The sequence below is a fragment of the Sinohyriopsis cumingii genome, chromosome 14 (genome assembly GCF_028554795.1).
Source record: "Sinohyriopsis cumingii isolate HCF-2022 chromosome 14, ASM2855479v2, whole genome shotgun sequence".
In the NCBI taxonomy this organism is placed as follows: domain Eukaryota; kingdom Metazoa; phylum Mollusca; class Bivalvia; order Unionida; family Unionidae; genus Sinohyriopsis; species Sinohyriopsis cumingii.
The window spans coordinates 86759301-86784768 of NC_142974.1; positions in this window are offsets into that span (position 1 = coordinate 86759301).

Consider the following 25468-nt stretch of genomic DNA (forward strand, 5'->3'; position numbering starts at 1 on the left):
GGTTTTGCTCTGCGATCTGGATTGGTTGCTTCAACCTGATCAACTGCGGTATTTTCTTTTATCAGTGCATTAACGTGCTGAAGATGATCAGCGTTATTAGTGGCGTCCTTCGCAAACATCATAGATGGACCCGCCGATCTTGTATAATCATCCGAGTATCTCGCTAACCCAATTATCGTTGTTACAACATCAACCTCGCGTTCTATTGATTCAATTTCTCGCCCGTCAATAAGATATCTGGCGCTCTCAAATAACGCCATGATACCGTTGTTAACAAAGCCAACTCGAACACGATGGTCATCTGCGTATGGTGCATTAGCGGCAACATTTGTCACGAGTTCTCCCTCAATTTCGATAAACGCTTCACACGGCAAAAAATATTTACTGGTATCTTGGACTTGAAGTTCAATTCGCGATCGTAGGTCAGGTTGCGCTGCATAATAAGAATAAAATTGATAATCACGGACAGAATCATCCCTGCGCACTGGGGCATCCATATCAAACGCGGGATCAGCGGTTCGCGCAAACATTTTATTATTATTCATGTCGGTGTTTTCAATTGCGATTTTTTCGTCGTAGACCACTTCCCGCTATCGCGTTCATGAGCGCGTTGGTTGCCGCATCGGCGGATGGCGAAGTCGCCATTGGCGGAGTCGTCGCCGCCAACGACTCTAGTTTTTCTTCCACGGCGTTATTTATTACTTTACTGACATTTGCAGGCATCACTGTCGTTGATGGCATCTGTTTTCTTTTTGAAAATCTCCTGGATTTCACCAACGACATTAGTTTGTCCCGCGCGGCTGAAAGCGCCTTTCCGGCAACATCGATTCCCTTATCACGAATAACATCAATAGCCTTCATTCCTAATTGTTTGGCTAACGGCGCTACTTTTGGAGCCATTCTTGTAAATAACCCCGCAATGGTGCTACCGAGACCATCTCCATAGTACGCGCGGTAAACAGGCAGTCGCGAGTTTACCACGTAGACGAGTACTGGTTTATCGTGGTTGTAATGTATGATCATCTTTATTATAAAAACACCAGTTTTCCAATTGGTGATTGATTACCCCCCTCCCACCACCGAATCATAAATTTTGTCAAAAACATCGATTTCCTGGGGTTTTCACCCGTAAAAACCAACCAAAAACGACAAAAATTAACAAAAATTAACAAAAACGACAATTTTAATCATCCACTAACTCGTCTATGAGCGTTCGATACGCACTAATGTCCATGATACCGCCCGTAAATAACCGCTTGCAAATATCAGCGGCCTCATTGATTATTTCCGGAGAGTTATTTCCGGCTCGTTTTCCTCCGATTAGTACCTCTAGCCGTGATATATCACTGAGAACACTATTAGGACAGGTAACACTAGCGTTTTCAACTAGACCACTACCACTTGGATACCCCTCTCCGCTTGTTTTTTTAGAACCAGCTTTTTTGACGTTTTTCTTTTCGCTGTTCTTGCTGTTGTAGTATATCATAATCATCAATTCCTTTTTTAAATTCTTTATATCCCAATTCTCTTGTATCCAAGCTATCAACCCCTTTATTCGTTTTATACAACCAATTAACCCAGTCATTTCGTTTTATATTACTGTTTTTATACTCGTCTTTTAAAAAGTCTTTTCTTGAATGATAGCTTTGAGCGGCAAAATTACCAAAAGTCCTATAATCGTCGGATTTCAGTAATTGAGGTCGTTTTATTTGTGTTATAGCCTCTTCAGTGAGTTTATCTATAAAGGGAACCCCTCTTTGAGAGGAAATTTTTTGAAATTCACCGACATCACCCTGTTCAGAATCATCAATATCAGCTAATCGTTCATACTCTCGTTGAGTTTTTATATCACTGGAAAGTTGTTTTATCCGTTGCTGTGTTTGTTCTGTCTCTGCTGCTATCTTTTCAAGTACAGGAAGAAGAGGCGCCTCTTTCCGTTCGCCTTCCTTAGGAATATCTCCGTATATTGCCCGTTCTGTTGCCGCTGTAACATCCCTAGTCGCTTTAGTTACCGGGGCAAAGAGTTGTTCGCTTCCAACAGCAAAATCGGTTTGTAGTTGCTGCCGCGTTTGAAGTTGTTCTCGGACCCTGTCTCGTAACGGTATGAACTTTTTAAGCGCCGCTAGCCGCTCTCTGGCTAGCCGAGTAGTAAGTGATTCGCCTACCATTATTGCAAATTGCTCCGCAATTTCTAATTTCCCGCCGGGGGCTCCACGGAGTTTTCGTCTATAATCCTTCTAATGTTTTTGATCTTACTAGAAATCTCCCGGCGTCGTTCATAAACACGTCCAAGTTTTTTTCGTATTATTTCAACGGCAGTAAATAGTCCAATGAATGCATTTGCGTCATTGTGGTACAAGTTTTCATTAATCGCATGTTGTAATCGTTTTATAAAAAAGTACTCGCGGGCCAGGGTAAAACGCCCCCGTTTCGATTGTTCGTTAATAATCTCATAATCGGATAATATTTTTTCGCTGTCGAGACTATCAGATAATTCAATTCCCTGATTTTTTAATTTTGAAATCTCGGCTAATATATTATTGATGTCTTCGATATTCATTATTCTTATAAAACATCTTGTTTTTAAATTTAAAAAAATGAAACCCCCGCGCAGTGTGTTAACATTCGATAAAACCGTAGGATAATTCGTTTTCTTCCGGAACAGACAATTTATTGTCATGGCGACTTCGTCAGCGCCATAGGCGCCGGTGGCCTTATTTCTGTTATATATGAAAATCGAATTCTGTGCCCAGACTTTTTTGAGATCGCTGAATTCTGTATTCCTTCTGCAACAAATCGTACTGCGGCTCCACAAATGTCAAAGCATCTATTGGCTTCATTCATCGACTGAAATATTTTTTCCTCGTGAGTTGTTGTATCAAATGACTTTACGGGTTTTGCTTTCTTTGAGTATTTACCAGTTTGGCCTTTTTTGACATTCTGACTTTGCGAGATAGCTTGTAGGTTTATAAGAGAATTATCAGTCTTATTATTATTAATATGATCAATCACAAGTCTATTCTCGATTAATCCGTTGAATACCTCAAATACCGCCCTATGAACATAATAATTCTTCTTTCCGGCACCAAACATCAAATACCCCTGATTATTTACGGTACCAACCGGCTTCTTTAGTCTGCGGTTTCTAACAACGCCGTCGCGAGATGCCTCGTAATTGACGAGCACAGGATGCGGCTGAAATTCTTGGTCCATTTGTATAATAATACTACTTGTCTAATTCATTATTTGGTTTAATTATAAATCTTTCAACGTAGTCTTGAGGAGTTTTGATAACGGAGTCAGCGGTGGGGTCAATGACGGCGTTTTTAATTCGCTTGACGTAATAACGTTTTAACTCTCTGTATCGCTTTCCGCCACAATTAATACACAACTGCGATTTTCCTCTTACACCAACGTGGCAAACCAAGCACGGGAGGGGGCCAAGAGAACCATTACGAACGCTTTGTAAATGATACCCGCAGAATTCACCTCTACATGATTTATTGCACGGGGTTGTCGACCCAATCATCAACCATTTGCAGTGATTCATTATACTATATTCTTTCATTTAAATACTTGTTTTAATTATATGGATGAGTTCGAGAGATTAGCAGCAATTAAGCCCTGGAAAAATATTAAGTTCAATCTCGATAGAGTCCTCAAGGACACACCAAAAGCGTTAATAAACGATAGAACCCTGTTGAGTAAAATACGCGATTGTATCAATGAATTCAAGCGTGATGGCGCATCTCATAGTTGGTCAACATTTCGAATTGATGGTGTTGTTGATGCTACCATGAACGACAACCGCGCAGCGACGATAATATCACAACTTGGCTCCAGGAAGTATTTCTTTAGAGTAAAATTCATTGTCCGGGTGGAATCAGGCGATTGGATCATAGGTGATAAATTTGAACCAGTTCTCAGCGACAAGAAAACAGTCACTGTTAGCCGCGACTCCAAGCCGGGGCTGTTAACCGGAATTGACAGACCATACTATGAACGAGCGTATCCTGAAACAGCAGTTGTTTATGGAATATACCCGTTAAATAAGAAACCTGATATCCGAAAACTAGCGCCGATGAAACAGTCAACGGGGATAAATTGTGTAGCAGAACGAATAATAGAGCATTTTACAAATGCATGTCGAGGAAACAAATTGACTGATTTACGACGTAGCAAAATTAACCAGTGGGAGGAGACAGTCCGCGAGCGAGGAGCAACCATGAGCGACATAGCGAGATTAGAAACGTCGTTGAGATTTCCAATAACCGTTACAACGATAACCGGTGAAGTATTATACGAATCAAAGTACAAATCAAATGGGGCCCCAATCAAAATTATTGATCATAACGAACACGCGTGGACGCCCGCGATCACAGTGTTTCCACGGGATAGAACAGTAAAGTATATACCCGAAGAATTTATACAGGATAGTTTTCTCGCGGAGAGGAAACTATTTGATGCTATTGCCTGCTTGTGTAAAAACGACCCTGTGTCAGTGTGGTTACTTCGCAGCGCTGATACCTTTGATCAGTTTGTAAGACCAAACGGTGAATTATATCGCACTGAAGCATTTCACAACAAGATGAAAAAAACCGCCATGGAATTTGAAGAGCATGATGAACAACTGCTAACAAATTGTTTTACGATTCCATCGGTTGCGGCTCATGTTGCAGCAAAGAAAAATGCGTGGAGCCCAACGCGCAAGGAATTTCTACCAGATGTACAATCCAGTTGTTTGGAATATTATCACGGTGGACTATGGAACACTGAATACAGCCGCGACGCTATGATTTCCGTTGATATGGTTGCCTGTTATCCAGCGAGTTTTCTCGGGTATGGATCCGCCGCTGAGTATTTCAAACGATTTGGACACCCCAGACATGAAATGACTCGTGTTGCTATTAATGGACCACTGCCTGATTTTGATTTAACTGGATTCGCTCGCGTAGTATCATTTGAATTCGCAGCAGGACTTCATCGCTGTTGCTATATTTGGATCGGTAGACACATGGCTGAAAAAAGGTGGTTGCCAATAGCGCTGCTACGGTATATGATTGTAGCATGCTAATTTCGTTAATTGTCAGTGACGCGATTATATCATACCGAGCGCAGACTGAAGTCTGGTTACCAGAACCGGAGCGTCTAGATAGCATAATTGACGAGTCCAGAAAACACATTGATGCCGACGAGGAATATATCGTCGAATGGTCCAGGGGGATATTCAACCAACGAAACCACGAGGCAAAAGATCTCGGTAGAAGAATAATTGGTAAGTTCACACAAGGTGGAAAAAACTACGACTACAAACGATATTGCTCACGGCTGATTATAGATGACGCAGAATATGATTTCGTAATCAAGGACACAGTGGCGAAAAATAGATACGTGAACTGCGAAACAGCTTTCTTGTCCAATGGAACAAGGTTGGGTACAGTTGTTGCCTACAGCGATGGAGACAGCCCGGCATACCCGCATTTGAGGGCGTCTATGCTGGGTTATGCTTGCATAAATTTATTCTCGATGATAAATAGATTTCCCGACACCGCGGTTAGAGTAGCCGTTGATTCGTTTTATGTTGACGTAAAGTACAAGGAAAACGTAGCCGAGTTTACTAGTCCGGACGAGAGTTGGGGTACATGGAGAATTAAAAACGAAATACGACGCGATTATTCCCCGTCAGCAGATGTCACCGTTGAGAACAATTACCTACGCGGTGATAAATTGTCAGAATGGTCTAATGCACCACCGTGTTCTGATCCAATTTGTAGACACAAAACAGTTTATTTAAGCGACTGTGGCGGGTCAGGAAAGACGACCCGGGCAATTGAATTATTTCGAACGCGGGCAAGTATAATCGTGCTTACACCGACCCATAGACTAGCGCGAGAGATAAAACAACGAAATGTTGACGCCGTTACTTATCACAGCTTTTTTCGATACAGCGGCGGTGAGTGGACTCCTGATCGAATGGGGGAAAAATTTATTCCTGAGGTTATCATTTGGGATGAGATATGTACTGTTTCGTTAGACGTTTTACAAATGTTTCTTGAGTGGTTGCTGCGCGCGAATACAGCGGTGATCATGTGTGGCGACCATGGCCAACCACCACCATTTGTCGGCGAGGGTCCACATGATTGGTTGAGCGGGTTCGTGGACTATTATGAAGAAACCGATACTGATTACCGAGCACTTGATGAACAACTGCGTGAGGTTAAGAAATTAATCAGATTACAGCCGGATAGAATTCAGTGTGAAATAATCCGCGAGGTGATTCCGGAAACGCCGTTAAATGAATTCTGGGAAACATGGAGACCAAACCATTTGATTGTAGCGAGTAGAAAGATAGTCAGAGACACACTTCAGCGGAAGTTGTTTACGTTGCATAAGGAAAAGTTTCCAACGCGTCCAGTGCCGTTATGTTATAGACCCCCGGACACACGGCGGCAGAACATTGAAGTTGAAATCCCGGCCCCGACAGCATCGGGGACAAAAAAACAAATTCTCGTGCTGAATGATATCGTGCTCGTTGATATCAGCGTCGTCGAGGACGCGCTACGTGCTGATAAATCTCCGTGGACGCTAGGATACGCAACGACAATACATTCCTCACAGGGACTAACCATCACGGATACAATTGTTTGGATGGTTGATAATCGCATCGAATGGTCAAATTTAGTCTATCTTGCACTGTCCAGAGTACGAAGGATAAATCAGCTTCGAAGAATTGTTATTGACGGAGTCACCGACGGAGTCATTGACGGAGTCACCGACGGAGTCACCATCGATGCAAGCGTCATTGATAGAAAACTCTCGGGTTACCGCCAACAGGATAAAAAAAAAACAACGGTGTTTTGATATTGATGCCGAATTAATAATTGCGTTACGACAACAACAGAATAATCACTGCGCGAGTTGCAATTGTATAATGAGTTGGCGTTATTCGGATAAAGACGCTCGCCAATTTACCGTGGACAGGATCGATAACAGTCTCGGTCATGTCAAAAACAATGTGAGGTTGACCTGTCTTGAGTGCAATAGACGCAACGGCGCTAGTTAAGACCACGCGGGGGTAATTGAGTATCGTCAGGTATCACTTGTAGTTGCTCGCGTGTAAATCCACGCTGTGGGGCAGTTGAATCCAGTCTATAGATCGGTGGTCTACCAGTTGATCGTGTTATCGTTGATATGTTATGTGTGGTAACACTCCAGATAGGATCAGTAGCTCTTTTTTTACCGCCTTCAAGCTCTCCTGGTTCATATAGATATCTAACAGTGACATCGCCGAGAATCGGCTTGGAAACGCTATTTATTTTTGATCTTCCGGGTATATACTTTTTTTTAATCGCGTCGCTGGGCTTCATGTTGATTGCTCGGGTAATCTCGTTATTTAACGCGGCAATTACGCCTGGCAACCTTTTGACCCATTCACGAGATCGTTTTTCTTGGATGAATTCCTTCGCGTATTGATATCCAAATAACCGTTCAGCAACAGTCCGATTGAATCGTTCAACAATTGTCTGATCACGATGTAGCGCAGTATGACCTCGTCGTATCGCGACGCTATGATGTTTCAGCGTTGATAGAACAGCGCCGCGAAATTCACTACCGGGATCAACTTGTAATAGATTTGGCCAGCGCAGAGGACCTCTTCGATAAATTCGCCCAAACGCATCGGCTACTTCAGTTGCTGACTTTGTTTTTAACGGCTCCGCTTGTTTGTATCGACTCGCAACATCAACTACGGTTAGCGCGTATTTGTAACCGTTGTCATGCGGCAGAAATAGTATATCAGCCTGATGAACTTCATTAGGTACGCTAACATCAAAGCGCGAGAAGTTGATTTGTTTAGGCGGTGGTAGATAGATTTGCCATATAGCCTGTTTGGATAACCAATTAGCCGCAGTGGCCCTCGTTACTTTTGCAGCGCTTGCGAGTTTATCAATTGCGGCCTTCCCCTTCCAGTATCCTCTCGGAGAATAATAGATGGATTCCATGTTGTTATTATAAACGCTAGCGTTTTCAATTACCAGCGCGAAAAGCTCCGCTTCCAATCATTAATTTACCTTTCATAGCCGATTTTACCAACCATGAGGCCAATTTTTCTTTGACGGATTTATCAGGAATAGCATTTAACGCATGAATTAATTTTACGTCCGCGATATGACGCTGTTGCAAATCGCTACTTTTGTAAGCAACATCATGAGCATGACACGCCTTATCGATAGCGTTTATTGGATACTCACCGGGTTTGGGCTGATTTTGATCATCGAGTCTGATATCTAATCGTGTTCCGGGGCCACAGTAGCTGTATCCTGGGAGGTGCTTTTCTCCTGGATACTTTGCCCACGGGGTTCCGGAGAGTTTTGATAACTTGACTGCAATATCACCTCCTCGCTTTTTTTTAAAACATCTCCGGGTCTAATAGAAATAAATCTAAATTTCTTTACACCGCATTGTACACACTTGCCAGTAAGCGCCGATCTATTATTTCTTGTTGTAACGGTTGTCATATCATTTGTGCCAGTACGCACTCTACACTTTACACAATACAGATCCATAATTTATGTATAGAGACATGAATATAATTGACTTTTCAGCGACCAAAACAAGAGAACCAGTTAAGCATGTTGCAGCGTTACCAAACTCAATCCGGATGATTATCATCGGACCATCTGGATCCGGCAAGACGCAATTGTTACTCAGTTTAATAATGAGATGGATCAAATGGGATAAATTGTATTTAATCGCCCCTAGCGTAGATGATCAACGATGCTACGAGGTGTTGAAAGATTTCAACGAGAATGCATCAGCGATCGCTAAAAAAAATGTCATCGAGTTTATTACGGATATCAATGATGCACCGGGTATCGATGATATTGATGGCGACGTTAACAATCTAGTCGTGTACGATGATGTTATGTTAGACAATCAAAAAAACCCAGCTAGGATATTTTCCAGAGGCAGGCATAAAAACACTGACGTGATATATGTCACTCAACGATACGCTCAGATTCCAAAAGTAATCAGAGACAACTGTAATATTCTTGATGTATTCAACGGCGTTGATACACACACGCTACGAAATATTTGGCAGACATGGTGCGGCGGTGACATGGACTTTAATGTTTTTCGAAACTTTTTTAGTCATGCTCAGTCGACCCCACATGGATTTGTAACGATAAATTTACATGATCCTCGGACACGATATCGTATCGGACTTGACCAAATATTCGGTTAGTTGTAGATAACCACTTAGCAGCGGGGGGGGGGGGCGATGACATCGACGCGGTCGTCGCTGTGTTTACCGGACGCTGACGACGCTGAGATCGGCGCGCAGAAGGCATTAATTAAACCAAATGACGTCCCGGACAATTGTCGATTTGGCCCCTCGACGATGACAACGACGACGACGTCGTTTTTTTTTTACCAGGCGCTGACGACACCGGATCCGCTGAGTGCAGAAAGTATCAATTAAGCCAAATGACGATTGGACAAAATGTCGGATTCGCCCCCCCTGCTGCTCGTGTAGTAATATGATGGATTGGTTTTTTATATTTTCAGAAATTGTGTGATATCAGAAAATAGTCTTTGACCTGCATAATGATATGTTTAGGCTAATTGTCTTACCAATCATATTTAGAGTTTCTATAAATTGTATATTTCCTTAATCTGTTTTCTCAGTGATATACAAAAATAGAGAATCTAACGAAGTTAAAATTTTCAATATTTTTTTGTTTAACATGGTTAAATTAATGCTTTTTACCAATTCTTTTCTTAAAATACAAATTACTTTTTTCATATTGATGGTTAAGCGTTGAAACACAATTTGTTATGTTTTTATCATCATGTGACAATTTTGGAAATCAGGCAGCGATAACTGCATGGGAAAGGGTTTATGGTGGGTCAGCTATTAATATATATGCATGTAATGGGCTAGAGTTTGATTGTCAGAGCAACTGGGATTAACACCAGCTAAATGATATTGCAATAATTTTCACTTTGGGCTACACCGCAAGACTGGAACTTCCTGGTTTAAATTTGGAAGGATCTCAATATTCATAAGCTGTGGTCACTCAGTGTACATCTAAAAATATCACAGATTAGATTCGTTTTCACTTTCTGAATAGAAAGTGAAGTATACAATTTTAAGCAAGTTAGTCGCCAACTTTGCTGGGTAGCATGACCTCTGATTATAAAATGGAAATATATTTGTTGTTATTTGCTTTAAATGTTTTTGGACACTTGTTTCAGTTTTTTGAAATGAGAAAATGAATAAATTGCAGTATGTTTATGTTGTCAGACAATAATTATATGTGCTAAAATGAACTCTTTTCCTGGACAATAATTATATGTGCTAAAATGAACTCTTTTCCTGGACAATATGTTAAGTCAAAACTGTACTTCTGCAGTCTTAAAACATTCTCTGATGTCTTGGAGGTGCGGCATATAGAGGTTTCTTGAGGATTGATTCCAAAGGTTTATGATCCGATTAAGCTTGAACTTGACGCTCATAAGTATGTTGATTAAAGACTGTTCAGTAATGGCGGCTATAGGTGGAAACTAGTAACGTGGGCTTTGTAGATTTTGGCAGTTATAAGTGGTTATTTTTACAGTGAAATGGTTCATACTTGTTGGGATTATGTGTGAATATTCAAGGAATGCAGGACATACAACATTATTGGTAGATCTTAATCAATTTTGAAAACAAATGTGTTTTTCCACTCAAAATTCAAATATGATGGAATAGAGATGGAAGGTTAGTGGTGCAGTTTTGAGACATTCCCCACCTGATCTGTTTGACTCATTTACTTACTTCAGTGTAGTTTGCCTTCAATTGTAAGAATTGTTTGGCACATGGTGAGTAATAAATGCCAGTGTCACAACTGAGTAGTGAGAAGAAATTAGTCCAAACAAGATTATCTACAAGTATGAGTGGAAAGAAAGATCAAGGCAAGCAACAAATCAAAACCAGATTACAGAGTGGCACCCTAATGGAGACATCTGACACAAGTATGAGTGAATCAACCTTGAGTACAATTCAGCTGGACTTGGATGAAATAAAGCAAAGTCTCAGAGGGAGCATTTCAGAAGCAGATTTTACATCTGCTATTGCTGACTTGGTGAAAAAAAGATGACCTAACAGAAATTGTTACAACTATTGTAATGAAATTGTTAGAGAATGTGAAGGAAGATCTGAGAAAGGAGATAGTAGCAGAAAGTGAAAGGGTAGTAAAGGAGAGGACAGGAGAGTTGATGGATAGGGTGGATTCACTGGAATTTGAAAACCACCAATTGCTAGAAAAATTACAGGAAGCAAAGAAGGAAAATGATAAAATGAGGATTGATATGAAAGATTATGAGAGGACATCAGAGCAAGCAAGTGCAGCTTCAAACCAATTCGAACAATATTCAAGGAAGCTGAACATAAATGTTTTAGGGCTGGAGGAGGAGGAAAATGAAAATCTGAGAGAGAGAATTCCGAAATTGGTGAAGGAAGTTACAAAAATTAATTTAGATAACAGGGACATGGTGGCTGTGCATAGGATTCCAGGTCGACAGGGACAAACAAGGCCAGTGATTGTCAAATTTTGGAGTCTGGATTGTAAACTTCCAGTTATCAAGAAGAGGAAGGATTTTCTGCAGTACAAAGGAATTAGACTGGTAGAGGATGTAACCAGGCTGAATATTGAACTTATCAATAAATTATCTAGGCATCAAGAAATTGACAGTGCTTGGTACTTTAATGGATCTGTGTATGGTAAAACCAAATCAGGAAAAAGGATAAAATTTGACATCTATGATGAAATTGATGAGAAAATTAGATTATAAGTGTAATATGCAATTCTGTGAACTTATGAAATTGACCGAATAGGTATGTGAACTTTCGTTTTTATACTCCTTTTTCTACTCTAATTTGTTTTAATATTTTGTTTATAAGACATTTCTTTCCCTCACCAATTTTATCCTTAATTAATATGTTTGTTTATTCGCTGGTCCACTGTTATATCTCTCCCTAATAAATTCTCTCACTAGTTTATAAATCATCTTTCTCTCTTATACTCTCATATACACATTTACTCAGTTGTTTACTCACTTTTCTCAACATTAGTCTTCCACGATAAATCTCTCAGTCTCACATTTTTTGCTCATACATTCAATCACCCACCACTTCCATGTATGCGATCTTTCACCCTTTCTTTCTCTTCCCTTTTACCCCTTCTTTCATTCATTAAGTTGTAATTTGTACTCTTTTTAATCTGTGCCGTTTGGTTTACAAAACTGTCTTAGCTCCGGAAAGGTCTGTCAGAGGTGCATAAGAGTTATCGCAAATGGAGTTGTTTCACTTGTTGTCCATAGTATACTGTATCAATGTTAAACGCAGCCAAAGCTACAGCATTTACTGTAACACCATGGATGATTTTATTATGGATGTTTGTATTCTGTTGAGTGTGAGTGTGAAAGCCATGCATATGATAAACTCAAGGTGATAATTACTTCATACATTCCTGTACAACAATATGTATGTGTAAAATTTCTGCTGTTTTCATGGATAATAACATAAAAATTATATCTATTAATGTTAGAGGCCTGCAAGGTTCAGTCTTAAAACGAAGGGATATTTTCCACTGCGTAAAATAAAAGAATGTATCTATAATATGCTTGCAAGAAACTCATAGTACAAAGAACGATGAAATATATTGGGCAGCTGAATGGGGATACAAATGTATATTTAGCCACTGCTCTAGTAAGAGTGCTGGGGTTGCAATATTTTTTAGAAATACTTTTGAATTTATAATTCATAGAGAAAGATGTGACAGTCAAGGGAGATTTATTATTTTAGATATTACAATTAATGGCAACAGAATAACCCTCGTGAATTTGTATGGTTATAATGATGACAATCCTAGCTTTTTTAGAAAGTTAAAGGAGGAGACTTTATTTTTTGAGAACTCATCAATTATAATGTGCGGAGGCTGGAATACTGTTCAAGACTTAGATTTGGATACTTATAATATTTTACATGACAAACACCAACAGTCTAGGGCAGCGATTCAAGAGCTGAAAAACGAATTGGAATTAATTGATCCCTGGCGAAATTCCAACCAAGACTTAAAGATGTATACCTGGAGGCAAAAATCTCCCTTGAAACAAAGTAGACTAGATTACTTTCTTGTATCGGATGACATTCATATGAATACAGCTGATGCATGTATCTTACCAGGGTACAAGACTGATCATTCAGCTATTGTTTGAGTGTGGCGTTTTCAACGTTTCCAAGGGGAAAAGGATATTGGAAATTTAATACCCAACTGTTGAGGAACATTGAGTATACTGATTTGGTCAAAAAGTGTTTAACTGACACTGTAAATGAATATTATGTAGGGGGAAATAAGGATGATTCTCTCCATGTTTCTCTTTCCTGTAACGACCAAATGTTCTTTGAAATTTTGAAAATGAAAATAAGATCTGAAACTATATGTTATTCTATTAGGAAATCAAAAGAGAAACGGGAAAAATTAAAGAAATAATAGAAATTCAGGGGGGACTGTCGAATAACATAAATGGGGAAATTCTGGAAAATTTAGAGAGAAAAAAGCAGAATTAGAGGAATCTAGGAAAAAATACATAGAAGGTGTTATATTAAGATCTAAAGCTAGATGGTACGAATTTGGGGAAAAAAGCACAAAGTACTTTTTAAATCTTGAAAAAAGAAACTATGTTAATAAGACAATAAAGGAAATTATTTTAGATGATGGGACAAATATATCTGACCAAATAGATATTTTAGAAGCACAAAAACAGTTTTATATGGAATTGTTCAAAAGTAGAATTGCTCAGCTTGATGACGAGGCTACTCAAGAAACTCGAAATAGATTTTTTAATCACAATATTAAACTTAGTCGAGAGGAAAGAGAATCATGCGAGGGTCTGCTTACAATTAATGAATTCGGTATGTCTCTAAAACGGATGGAAAATGGAAAAAGTCCCGGCTCGGATGGATTCACTGTAGAGTTCTATAAATTCTTTTGGAAGTCTCTGGGGGATTTATATGTAGATCAATAAATTACGGATATACTGTAGGAAAACTTTCAGATTTTCAGACTCAAGGAGTCATCACATGTCTACCAAAGGAGGAAAAAGACAGAAGATATTTCAAAAGCTGGAGACCTATATCACTTTTAAAGACTGATTATAAGATTGCTTCGGGAGCAATTGCAGCTAGGATTAAAAAGGTTCTTCCATCAATAATCAGCGATACTCAGAAAGGATATATGAAGGGTAGATTCATTGGAGAAAACACCAGACTATTATATGATATCATGGATCAACTTGAGAATGAAAACAGATATGGTTTATTATTGTTAATAGATTTCGAAAAAGCCTTTGACTCAATTAACTGGATCTTTGTGGAAGAAGCTCTACAATCTTTTAATTTTGGTGATTCCGTTTGTAAGTGGTTTAAACTGTTTTGTAATGACTCTAATAGTTGTGTTATAAATAATGGACATATGTCATCTTTTTTAGACTTGAAAGAGGATGTCGTCAAGGAGATCCCCTTGCACCTTATTTGTTTATCATTGGGGTTGAGATTTTAGCTATAACTTTAAAGCAAAACGTGGATGTACGGGGAGTAATCTTTGACGCCAGCGAAATATATATTGGGTCAGTATGCCGATGACGCTTTTATTCTTCTTGATGGATCTAGTTTTTCTCTTGAAGCAACTATGAATATCTTGCAAGGTTTCTCTCTATTATCGGGACTTAAATGTAACATAACAAAAACAAAAGCTATTTGGATTGGAAACAGGAAATTTTCTAATGAAAGAATATGTCCCGAAATGGGCCTAATTTGGTCCACTTCGAACTTTACACTCCTTGGCATAGAATTTTCTCCATATTTACAACAGATGGTGGAAATTAATTATATGAAGAAACTAATAAAGGCAAAACGAATATTGGCAAGCTGGAGTCAAAGACATCTGTCAATAGTTGGTAATGTAATTGTTGTAAAGACTCTTGTTCTGCCCATATTCATACATCTTTTTTCAGCACTTCCTAACCCATCAGCAAAAGTTGAAGCAGAACTAAATCGCACGTTATTTAAATTTGTATGGGGTGAAAAAGTAGAGAGAATAAAACGTGATATACTAGTTTCCCCAGAAAACGAGGGAGGACTAAATATGATACACATATTTTCATTCATTAGGTATATTAAGATAAGATGGGTTAAAAGATTGCTGGAAAAGGAAGATGGAACGTGGCAGAACTTAGTCAATACAACTATACTCAGAAATAAAAAGGATATTTGGAATTTAGGGAGAAGGAAATTAGAAGAATTTAGTAAGTTCATTAAAAACAGTTTTTGGAGAGATGTGATTTTGGCAGTATCTAAATGGAAAGAAGAACCGCAAAGTCCTAACGAGTATCCATCCATGAGTATTTTAAGTTTTGTCCCCCCTAAAATGATTTATCAATACAAATCCTGGACAGAAGCTCGTTTTGAAATTCTGAACGATCTAGTAGATGATCACGGTAATTTAATACCTTTTGAGATAATAAAACAAAAAACTGGAAGCTATGATTTCTTGAAATACTTCTCCTTAATATCCAGAATTCCTAAAGCATGGAAAGATGCCGTAAAAAACCACCTAGTACATAATAATTTTGATAAGCAGGAGGATAAAATAACGAACTTGCGAAAACAAGATTCACTCAAGTTTGTTTACAAAGATCTTTTACAGGAAACTAAAAGGCAACACACTACGAAGCAAGAAACTTGGATGCAAGTATTTAATAAAAATATAAGTAGTGAGGAGTGGTCTGATATATATAGCCGGGCAAAATGCCGTACAAAGGATACCAAGTTGATCTCTTTTAACTTTAAATTAATCCATAGAATAATCGCTACTAATGATTTTCTTAAAATAATTAACATTTTTGATGACAACAAATGTACTTTCTGTAAGAGTGAAACTGAAAGTATTGAGCATCTCTTTTATGACTGCAGTATTACTTCACAGTTTTGGTACCGTTTTTTTGAAGTTTTTGCACCTTTTTGCCCAAATATTGTACATCTGTCCAAAAAAGAAACATTTTTAGGAAGTGAACAACTGGACAGTTTGGGCAATTTTCTGCTTATTTTGGCAAAATATTATATTTATACTTGCAGATTCAATATGAAAAATCCTTCTATGTTTGCTTTTAAGCAAATAGTTGCAATGCATAAGAACATTGAAAAATACACTGCTAAGGTAAATAAAAAAAGAGGACCAATTTCTTCAAAAATGGACCTCAACAATGAACATTTAACTTGTCTCTGACTTGATGGTAAACAGGAACAAAATATTGTAATATCACAAAGGCCATGTCACCTAGATTGTGTGCCATATGCATGTGTATATGCGTGTATGTGTGTGTGTGTTTTCTTTTTTACTTTCTCTGTAAATTATATTTATTATCCCTAGATTATCTGATAACCAGAAATGTTTGAGTGTAAGGTGACCCTGGGATGGTTCCCCGACCCATTGGTCAACCTATTACGGGGTTAATAAAAAAAAAAAAGAAATACTCCAGACACAGAGTTTAAAAAGAAAAAAAGTATGTTGATTAAATCTTTCAAGACCAAATAATACAGCAAGCAGTTCTTTTTCGATCTGTCCATAACTTGTTTCTGCATCTGCCAAAGACCTTGATAAAAATGCTATCGTTTGCCTGACTGCATTAACACCGCTTTAAGTCCTGATTTTGATGCAACACAAGTAACAACGACAGGCTTCTTAATATCGAAGTATTTCAACACAGGTTCATTGCTTAGAATCTGTTTGATCTCTTCAAATGAATGTTTTTGTGCATTTTCCCAAACAAATTCAGTATCACTTTTCAAAAGTGCTCTTAATTGCTCTGTCACTGTAGACATATTTGGGATAAATTTGTATAGGTAGTTAACTGTACTCAGTAATCATTCAATTCCTTTCTTGTCCGTCGGAACGGACATTTCTGTGATTGCTATTACTTTTTCTGGGTCAGGTTTAATACTTGTTGATATCAACATGTGCCCCACCTAGCACACTTCTGTTAGTCCAGATTGTCATTATTTCCAAATTCATTGTCAGATTTATTTCCTGACATCTCTTTAAAACATTTTTTTCAGTTTTCCATCGTGATCTTCCTTTGAAGCTCCCCAAACAATTTTGTCATCTATATCAGTCTCCACCCCAGGCAGGTCCTAAAACACTTCTTGAGCAGATTTAATACCAAAAGGCATTCTCGGGTAGAGTATCTATCAAACGGGAAACGGGATGTTAAATGGTGTCAATAACTGGCGTTATCATCTAGTTGTATTTGCCATGATTGCCATCTAATTTGGATGAAACCTTAGCTTCAGGCATCCTTATGGTTATGTCTTCAATTGTAGAAATTGATAATACTCTCGCTTGAAAGCTTGATTCAATTTGTTCGGATCTAGACAAATTTATAGTATTCCCGGCTTGGGTTTTTCAACAACTACTAATGAACTGACCCATTTTATTGGTTCATCTACTTTGCGTATTACATTTTTTCGTTCCATCTCTTCCAACGTTGATTTAAGTGGTTCTCGTAAAGCTGTAGGAACCGTCCTTGGTGGATATATGACAGGTTTCACATTGTAGTCAATTGCAATGTGATAATTTTGTTTCAGACACCTTATACCTCTGAACACACTGGGAATTATTTCAATATATGATTGTCCTTATTCCTGTCAAAATTGCAAACTACTTGTATTAAGTACAACTCTTGAGACACTTTGAACCCAATAACAGTCTGTTGTTTTTTTTTTTTGTGGTTTTTTTTTGTGATATAAAAATCATGTTCTTAAATAATGCAATTTAATTCGCAATTGCTTATGACAATTAGTTTGTCACCAGATTAGCTTGTAAGACAGGTCTTGGTTGGTTTTACTTCAACGTTGTCAATGTTCATTGTTTCAAAAATATCATTTGGAATGATGTTTACTTGCGAACCAGTATCAATTTTAAATCTGACATCAGTACCATGAAGAGTCAGATACGTAGCATTCTATGTCACTGATTTCAGTGTTTGTCTGTGTCACTGTTCCTACAAAAGATGTTTCTTCCTCTTCACTTGAGTATTCTTGCATACCATGCACACATTTTGTCCTTCAGTATTTCACAAATTGATGCTATTTTCGCCACATGTAGCAAGTTTTTTTCCATAGGCTGTACATCAACCCTTTGCATTTAATTTGCCTCATTTACCTTAGTTGAATAATCTGGAGATTGATTTCATATATAACATTTCCGCTTTCATTGCTTTGTGCCATTTTCTTTTCTTTTTCCTTCATTTTAACACCATGAACTTCTGACGCTGTTGCTTTATTTTGCGTACTTTGAATCTGCTGTTTTGGATTCTTCGTCTGCTCTGCAAATAGCCAATGTGTTTTGTAATGTCAGTTGATCTTCTCGTAAAAGCCGTTTACTCTTTTAAGAATTAGTCCCATAGACAATGCTATATATAATCATTTCACCGTGTAGATTTTCATATTTGCAGTTTGGTCAATGGTGTCATTCTTTTGTTGGATTCTTGTATTGAATATGTGTCTCTCTACTGTAATGTTCGTCTTATGACTGCAATAATCCTCAAACGTTTTGATGAGTACATCAAATGTTTCAGAATTATTGGTCTCAAATGTAAATGTGTTCTAAACGTCCTGACCAATAATATAGAGGAAAGCACTTAATTTTTCGTTGCCTTCTTTATCTGCAAACGCAACATCTAAGCAAAACTGCATAGTCTGCTTCCAGCTCCTCCACGATTATGATAGATGGTGGAAATTAAAGTCCATTTTCAAGTGGTTAAATGAGTTTTTACGTGATGTCACAATTAACGTATAAATTTGTGCATCCAAATTTCAGCATTGTTATGAATATATACTTCGTAATAGTATAAATCCAAATTAATGCAAAATTAGCACTTCAGACACCACGTTATGTTTTGCTAAATAACACAAATCATGGTTTGGTCTAACTACTTTAATGGCTAGATTACAACTAAGTGATAGTCTGGAGCTGACTTCAAGTGACCTGTAGCTGTCAGAATAAAAGGTCGTCTGGATACGATCATGATAAGTCTGTTCAGCCAAAACAAAAAAAACAGTTATTTCGTTCAAAACTATTAAATCCGATTCAAAAAGTTCACTGCGTTGTAAAATGGTACCAGCTATCTTCACATTTAATAAAGATAATTATTTCCTCAAACATGCAATCAAAAATATCTTTCCTATTATCAAACTGAGACTCCCATATATGTTACGTGATCAACGGACGTTTGCATCAAGGATTAGTTATAAACTTTGTAACCAATTAATAAGAGCTACGTTTTATACCAGTCATCATGGTCTTACTGGAAAAACATTCACAAACAATGTATTAGAATGAATCTAAAATCTTCATAAGTTCGTTTACTAACCTCAAATATAAATAAATAAAACTTAGAGGAAACTTTCGTAAATGTAATGTCATATTTTACTCACCTGCAAGAAATGTGGCAAACAATATGTAGGTGATACTAAAAGGGAATTCCAAGTGAGAATAAAAGAGCAATTGAGGAATATCCGTAATCATAATGATTCCCTGTTGGCTAAGCATTTTAATCAATCTAACCACAACCTAGATTGTGTTAAATAGACAATATAAATTATTAAATCTGATCCAGAGCTCTCAGTAACACTTTCATTAGGAAAGATAGAGAACTTAATTGGCTATACCAATTAAATACATTACACATGGTAGGGATTAACATCTTTGTCTAAATGAGAGTTCAGTTATTTTTAACTCAATATTTACCACCTAACATAGAAATCAAATGAAATGGAAAGTCGTTCTGGTCTTTCTTTAGACAGTATATGGTTTGCTCATCAGTAAAGCACGTGAAGAATCAGAAAGGTATTTAACACAGATGAGCCCTGATAATATTCTCTGGATTGGCGGCAAAAATATATATTGATCAAGATCAGAATTATCTTCACACGATGCACTCCTATCAGCAGTGTGATTTATTGTCTATCTTGTAATGACCATCCTTTCCAGAAAGTCTACACAAATTTCACATACTCTGCACACAGCAATTTCCTCATCACTCTTTCCATCCGTTTTAATCTTCTTTTCAAGTAAATTGAGTCAATATGGCACACTGTTATTTCCATTTTTTCAAACCGTTGATACTGAGCCATTCATGAAATAGGGTGCTTATTTGGTGCCAAAGAGGAGTTGAACATCAAAGGAATACAGACTGACGTCAATATAACTTACCATTACACATGATGCAACTTCCCAGCGAAACAAAATATAAACGTTACTGAAGCAGATTAATGAAGGTACAGTTATGGAATAACATAGGGCATTGTTAACCAGAAACTATTTTAAGTGGCATAATATTAGTTTTTTGTTTTTACTGGAACGACCCTTTGTGCCCTTTCTCAAGAAAATGATGCGAAGGACACCACTTTGATTGTTCAGAAAGTTTAAATGAACATTTTTCAAGAAGTACATATGCTTTATATTAGGGAAGTTTGCAGGCAAAGTGTTTTTATTTTCTCAAACATTAATACTGACATCTATTAAAAAAACGAATTAGTAGTCTCATCCCTATAAAGAAAATTCATATTGTATATTCCTTGTAGAGCAAAAACATACAAGCGATATAAAATTCATTAAATTGGGTGTAATGGTTGATATATGTTCAATAAATAACAAAAACATTCTCTTTCTAGCGAATTAAAGAAGTATAATTGCTTATATGAAAATTCACTCAGTCTGATATTTAACACAGATGGATTAAGATTGTCTGACCTATATATTGGAAGGTATTAAGAATATTGCTACCTATATAATAGACGAGGTAATAAACGGATATTTCCACGATACCTCGATATCATGTTGGTAAATCAAGCGATTATCTGAATGTCTTTCCTCACATTTTTATCGTGCATACCTTTCCGACAAGATTTAGAAGTGTTGTAAAGGCATTATTTTTCACGGAAATGTGTTCTCCAGAAAGATAAATTTCGGTAGTGAATGGAAAACCCGGAAGTCACAACAATATGAGACATGGGTTATAAATGGTAATGTGTTAATAAGACAAAGTTCTTGGAGTCATTGTATTATTTATCAATAATAACACTAGCCATGGAATCTCATACAGCTAAACTAGCTCGACAGCGACTTCAGACAATTAACAATATATGTCATTCTGTGAAACAGCAAGCACAACAGCGTCATGAAGTTCTAGAGGAATTTGCAGAGGATACAGCAAAATTTGTAAGCCAATCAAAGAAACGACTAAAGGTCTTCCTCCCATGTTAGATCAAACAGCTAAAGAAACTGGGAAAATAAAGAGAACTAAAAACAAAACAAATTATGAGAGAATTTCCTGCTGAAATAGCTGCGGCTCAGCCACAATTACAAGAAGAAATACAACACGTACTTGAGAGTATTGATAAATTACATGAGATGTAATGGATCGTGTTACGCCAAAGTCCCATTGTATATCTAGAATGACTGATAACATAACAATGATTTTGAAACTTTCGAAGAAATTAAAAAAGCGCCATGACCCGGAGACATATTATCACATGGAACATCGTCAATCAAACCAGCTCGTACTGATGAAGAAAAAATAACTGGAAGCGGTGTCGTCGCTCCTGGCACAGGTACCAAGGTAAGTGGTCATGTTACCTAATGCCACAGTAACGTCCTTGCCCACGTGGACAGAGTATAAACTATAAATACTTATTGGTGGAAAACGTGCCGGTAATAATTCCCCATAAGTCATTAATGAAACAGCTTCTATTTGTCATAGATTATTTACAGAAGTTATCATGAACATTAATGTGTATCGGTCCCTCGTTGAGGAAACCGTTGATGAATATTACCGCAGTGATTGAGGGTATGCAATTATATCAGTGATATGGAAATAAGATGTTCATACATAATACTTAATGAGGATATGTAACGGTCAGGTTAATACATTCGCGATTACCTACGTATAAAGTGATCTACGGCGATGGACTTGATGTTGTTGCTCAGGATCTATTTAGAAGCATAGCCCCCAAAACAATACCGATTGCAAAGCGACTGGGAACGAAAGCTATTGACGTGGCTAGTGATACAGGTATCGGTGCTGTTGGTTATGTTGCTGGTAAAGCATTATCAGCAATCAAAGATAGACTAGCACAATTAATACAAAAACTGCAGCCAGTAAAATTACCTAGCCGAAGTTGGGCCTGCAAATATCAGTAAAATAATATATTACAATACAATGTTCAAAAGTGTATCTGATACTGCATTTGACATAGATGCGCCAGTTCTCAAAGATGAATCTGTGCGTGATTATCAGTATTAATCTTATGACGCACGAGAGTCACATTAGCGTAATTGAATTGAGCGGCAAGTTCAGGATACAATTAGATAGTTCATACCCGCAGAAGCATTTATTCAAGCAGAAGGTGAAATTCTAAGAATAGATGATACTGAATATGAAGCTGATGTTTGAGTTGGTTTTGTTAATAATGACATCATGGCTTTGTTCAACATTGAATCGTGCCTGGAAAAGGTCAACGTTGCCACGGCGATACTAGGTCTAGCAAGATATTCCGATGATTATACAATATCCGCTGGTCCATCAATGATATTTGTGAAAGATAATACTGATCACCATAACAACATACAGTATGACCTAAGGCGACCAAGAAACCATGCCGACAACGCTGACGCTGATGTGTGGCAGGTGGCTCATGTTGCTAATCAATAATTCAACTTAGGATTCGCAGCGCGTCGAACAATGCTAAAAGAGTAACGTAGAAGATTTGCATGTGCATTTCCACTGTCACACCTTTGGATTTTGCAGAAATGTCAGAAAGGTCATTTTCTTCGCCAAGCTTACAGTTGTACTCGCATGAAACGCTACCGATGATGATGAAATCTGGCGCCCTATCGGTGATGCAGGCAAAGTAATACGAAAAAAAAATAATCATTTTGGATGCTAACAATGGTACCATCATTCGGTGAAGAACAACGGTTGCTCTTCTTTATTGACTTAGGTGGTAATCAACATTATCATGGTTGAAAATGAACACAGATAGTATTCAAAGAAACATTATTGGTTTATTCACATGGTATATAGCATCACAGCAAGGCTTCACTGCACAGCGACATATATTTGTTGCTTTCCAAGATACCACACAAGTAAACTCACAATTAGGCAGTGCGATAATATTTGACGCACTTGGTGTCACTGAAGTTTCATTGACGAAATTGGGGAATCAAAAAGCATCCGAGGAAATGTTATTGAATTTTAAAAACAATTATGTAGCACTTGCATACCATCATTTGATGACATTTATGGGACATGATCAAAATATTGATTCAGGTCTGCAAAATATTACAACTAGAATTTACAGCGTTTCGCTGGAACGCTTGGATTTATTTAGGTGATCTGTTGTTGATATACACATTTTGCAAGCTCCTATGTCAATCACTGTTAAAATCTCAGATACAATAATATTGCTTGAAGATGTTGTGGACGAATGAGAGTCATCGGTGACATGTAATTAAATCGTCCATATTATAATGTCATGTCATCATGCTAGTTTTCCCCTGAATGATAATCAGATTGCAATGCTGCAATCAGTATTAAAACGGCAATGTGGAATATAAATATTGTTGATCGCAGGTGGTCCAAATAAACAATCACTGACAAAACATCAACTTAGGCACTACAATGACAACAAATGATCATCGACTGATGTTAGACTTAATCTTTATATGGGTGCTATAAGTGATATTGCTAAGTCTGGTATACTTCCACTTATCGCAGCGATTCCAGCGTTGATAGCTGCGGAATTTCAGGCTGTTGCAAAATCAGCTGCACTTGGTGTTGTTGGAACTGCTCCTGGGATGGCATAAAGAAAGCAACAGACCACGGACTAAAAACGTCCCCAAAATGGTCAATCCGATCACGAACTGGGTCTGAGACTGCCAGGAACTTCACATTCGTGCTACGGTCAGTCAGCTAGTAGATCGGGTCTAAGACTGCCAGTCACACATCGTTGATGCTTTCAGTGTCAAATTTTGATTTAATTGATGCTGCTAAAATTAAACATCAACAACTTAAGAGATGTTTTATGCGTGGTCTATTTCCAAAACAAGCAAACCGTGTTGAAAGCGGTATCATTAATCTCGATGGAAGTTCTGGTCCAGGCACTCACTGGGGTGCATACGCGATTGATCCACGTGGAATTGTTTATTTCGATTCGTATGAACTGGCTCTACCGAATGAAGATTAAAGTTTTATCAGTGGACTTCAAACTCTAATCTGGTATTCACATTACCAATACAAAAAATAACTGATCCGCCAATATGTGGCAGTGAAAAGTATTTGCTGTACTCGATGCTGTGTTAAAGTCCCTAATACCGCCTCATAAAGTCGTGCATGAGTATACCGCATTGTCCAACATTTTAAATAGTTCTTAGTGAACATGCAATGGTAGATATTCAAGTCGGAGTCTCAAAACCCCAAGGTGAATAATCCAATTATGCAACCCCTGACCAATCCCATGATGAATTTTCTAATCTTTTGAGTCTCACAAATGTGTTTTTAAGGATAAACACACGTTAGATTTCGAACTGTGATTCCAGCGAAGGAAATAACACTTGCACAATTATGAGTGGATCACAGGTGGCCAAATATTAGATCAAAATCATTCGGTGGGTTGCAAGCAAAGTAATTCATTAGTGTTTCCGTAAAAGAATAGGCCCGACGAAACTCTAGATGGGAATGTTGTGAATATTCCTACGGGCTGTTATCAAATATAACAAATGAACTATACATTCCAACACAGAATCAAATCTATCACACAATCCAGGGTGGCCAGTGATAGCACCTGTTCATCAAGCAGCATCAGAACCTAAACGAGCTGATTATACTTCAAACATGACAATATTATTTGTGTGTACACTAGCTGAAGTTCGGCGACACTTCTTACATATGGGCGAACATAAATTGGGCGCATAAATAAATGCTGCATTTAATACTGATAGCATAATCAAAATATTTATATTCTGTGAGTTTAAATCGATGTTAGTCGTGGCAATGTGAAGAGACATCGTTTCAGAGACACTACAGATTTATTTGATGATATTATTATCCATTATAATGGGAGCATTGATGAGATACGCAATCTATTTGCCATGTACATCACGGAATATCGCAATGAGAAACTACGTGAGGAAATTATTTCACAGATATAAAACACACATAAAATCAAGGATGATATGGAAACTTCCATATGTAAACTTATACGGTCTGTTATTGATTCACCCAATACATATACCAATGATGGTGTCGAACACTCAATCAAACAAGAGCTTTTAAAGTCAATGACAGTATCTGATGTTTGTCACGG